The sequence below is a fragment of the Mustela putorius genome, unplaced genomic scaffold, assembly GCF_011764305.1.
Source record: "Mustela putorius furo isolate JIRA1106 unplaced genomic scaffold, ASM1176430v1.1 tig00001221_pilon_pilon_pilon, whole genome shotgun sequence".
In the NCBI taxonomy this organism is placed as follows: Eukaryota; Metazoa; Chordata; class Mammalia; order Carnivora; family Mustelidae; genus Mustela; species Mustela putorius.
In genome coordinates, this window is record NW_025421642.1 from 26299 (window position 1) to 29220 (window position 2922).

Consider the following 2922-nt stretch of genomic DNA (forward strand, 5'->3'; position numbering starts at 1 on the left):
CTCACAGTAGGGTCACGGTTAGCGTTACTGTCAGAGTCAGGGTCAGGGTCAGTGTTAGGGTGACGGTTAGGTTTAGGGTCAGGTTCAGGGTCATGCTCAGGTTTAGGGTCAGGTTCAAGTTTTGGTTTTGGGGCAAGGTTCATGTCAGGGTCAGGGTTAGGTTTGGGACAGGTTTAGTGTCAGGGTTAGGGTTAGGTCAGCTTTATGTTTAGGTTCTGTTTTATGAGTAGGTTCAAGATCAGGGTTAGATTTAGGGTTACGATTCTGTTCAGAATCACGGATTGGGTCAGAGTTAGGTTTACAGACAGGGTTAGGGTCAGTGTTAAGGTCAAGGCGAGGGTCAGGTTTAAGGTTAAGGTCTGACATAGGCAAAGTTCAGAGTTAGGGTTATGATCAGGGTCAGGGACAGGGTCAGGATTATTGTTAAAGTGGGGTTATGGTTAGGTTTAGAGATAGGTTGAGGGTTAGGGTTAGACCGGGTTAGGGTCAGAGTCAGGGATAATGTTAGGGGTTAGTTTTAGGGTTAGGTTCAGCGTTAGGTTTCGGGTCGGGGCCCGTGTTAGTGTCAGGGTCAGGGTTACGTTTAGGGTTAGATTTAGGGTCAGGCTCCCATTCAGTGTCAGGGTTAGTGTTAGGGTCAGGGTCAGTGTCACTGTTAGGGTCAGGGTAAGGTTTATGGTCTTTGGCTGGGTCAAAGTCAGGGTGAAGACTAGGGCCAGTGACAGCTTTACGGTCAAAATCAGATATTGGTTTAAAGTCCACATTCGGGTCAGGGACAGGGTTATGTAGTGGTAAGTGTTAGAATCATGGTTAGGTTTAGGGTCAGGGCCAGAGTCAGTTTTAGGGTCAGGGTCTGGTATAGGCAAAGTTCAGGGGTTTGTTTATGATCATAGTCAGGTAGGGGTCAGGGTTATTGTTAAAGTTTAAAGTTAGTGTTAGGGTTAGCGTTAGGTTGACGGTTAGGGTTAGAACTTGTTAGGGTCAGGGTCCGTGGCAGGGTTAGGGGTTAGTGTTAGGGTTAGGTTCAGCAATAGGATTCGGTGTACAGCCCGTGTTAGTGTCAGGGTCTGGGTTACATTAGGGTTAGAGTTAGGGTCAGGCTCACAGTCAGTGTCAGGTTTAGTGTTCTGGTCAGGGTCGGGGTCACTGTTAGGGTCAGGGTTAGGTTGATGGACAGAGTCTGGGTCAGGGTCAGGGTGAAGTTTAGCGCCAGTGTCTTTTAAGGGTCTGGTTCAGGTATTGGTTTAAAGTCCACATTCGGGTCAGGGACAGGGTTATGTAGGGGTCAGTGTTAGGGTCATGGTTAGGATTAGGTTCAGGGTCAGGGTCAGGGTCTGGTGAATGTCAGGGCCAGGGTCAGGTTTAGGGTCAGGCTTTGGTTTAGGGTCAATGTTTGGTTCAGTGTCACTGTTAGGTTTTGGTGGTAGGGTTTGGGATTTGGGTTAGGGTTAGAGTTAGTAGTAGGGTTATGGTTAGGGTTAGGGATAGCGTAAGGTCAGGGTTAGGGTTTGGTTGAGGGTAGGGGTAAGTGTTAGGGTCTGGGTCAGCGTTAGGTTTAGGTTCAGGGTCTGTAGAGGGTCATGGTTAGAGTTACGTTGGGGTTTAGGGTTAGCGTCAGACTCCCAGTCACGGTCAGGGGTAGGGTTAGGGTCAGGGTTAGGTCAGCGTCAGGGTTAGCATTAGGGTTAGGGGCAGGGTCATGGTTAGGTATGAGTCATTGTTACGGTAGTGTCAGAGGTAGGTTTAGGTTCAGGGTCCACATCAGGGTCAGTGTAAGGCTTAGGTTTATGTTTACGGTTCCGGTCAGGATCACACTCAGTTTCAGGGTCAGGGTCATGGTCAGGGCTTGGGTTAGGGTTTGGGGCAGCCTCAAAGTCAGTGTCAGGGTCAGGGTTAGTGGTTACTTTTAGTGTTACTGTTACTGTTAGATTTCATTGACCCATCCCTTCAGGTTCTCAAGATAAACCCTGGGCAGAAGGGTGTAGTCCTTACACCCCATCCCACTTAACCAGCGTTAAACTGGGGTGTGAACATGACTTGCCCACCAGACATCTAACCCCTCATCAGCCTGATCCTGCTTGGGGCATCTCCACCCATGATGGCATGGCCAGGTCCTCTTTACACACAGACACACAGACACCCAGAGCCGCGTGCACACACACACACACACACACACACACACACACTCACAGAGAGAGTGACAAGGAGGAGAACTAGGGCTAAACCTGTTGATCAGAAGGTGTGGTCTCTCTTACTCTGAGCCCCCTGGTGTCCCCTTGATTTTATTAGCCAAAGGGCCTGAGACATTGGGGAAACCTGATATGACCTGCCAGGGATTGGACGTATCTGGTGGGCGAGCTCTCTTCTCCCTGCATCCTCTGGGCTTCAGTACAGCAGAAGAACATGTCGCTTCCTTTAGGATGTGCCTAGAAATGAGCTGGGCATGGCCGTTTTCTCTGTAATGGGGTGCCTGGATACGTGGCTTCCAATTCCGTTGGGCTCTGTCTTCAGGGAAGTGAGGTCACCACTGCCTGGCGGTTCCTTACCGAACTTCCTGTTTCACCAGAGCTCCCTAAGCCGCCGGTCCCCAAGCTGCTCAAGGCTCACACTCCACTCAATGCAGTGCCCATCCAGTTACCCCCATACAGCCTCCCTACACCCCTGGAGGGCTGGGTTCATCTGTTGTCCCCGCTGGAGGGAACACAGCTGGGTTTAGACCAAGTTACTGTTAGGGTTAGGGTTAAGAACAACTAGGGTCAGGGTTAGGAATAGACGTCGTTGGGGTCAGGGTTAGCATAAGGCTTAGGGTAGGGGTCAGGGTTAGGGTTAGGTTCATGGTTAGGTTTAGGGTCAGGCTCACAGTAGGGTCAGGGATAGCGTTACGCTCAGAGTCAGGTTCAGGGTCCGTGTTAGGGTGACGGT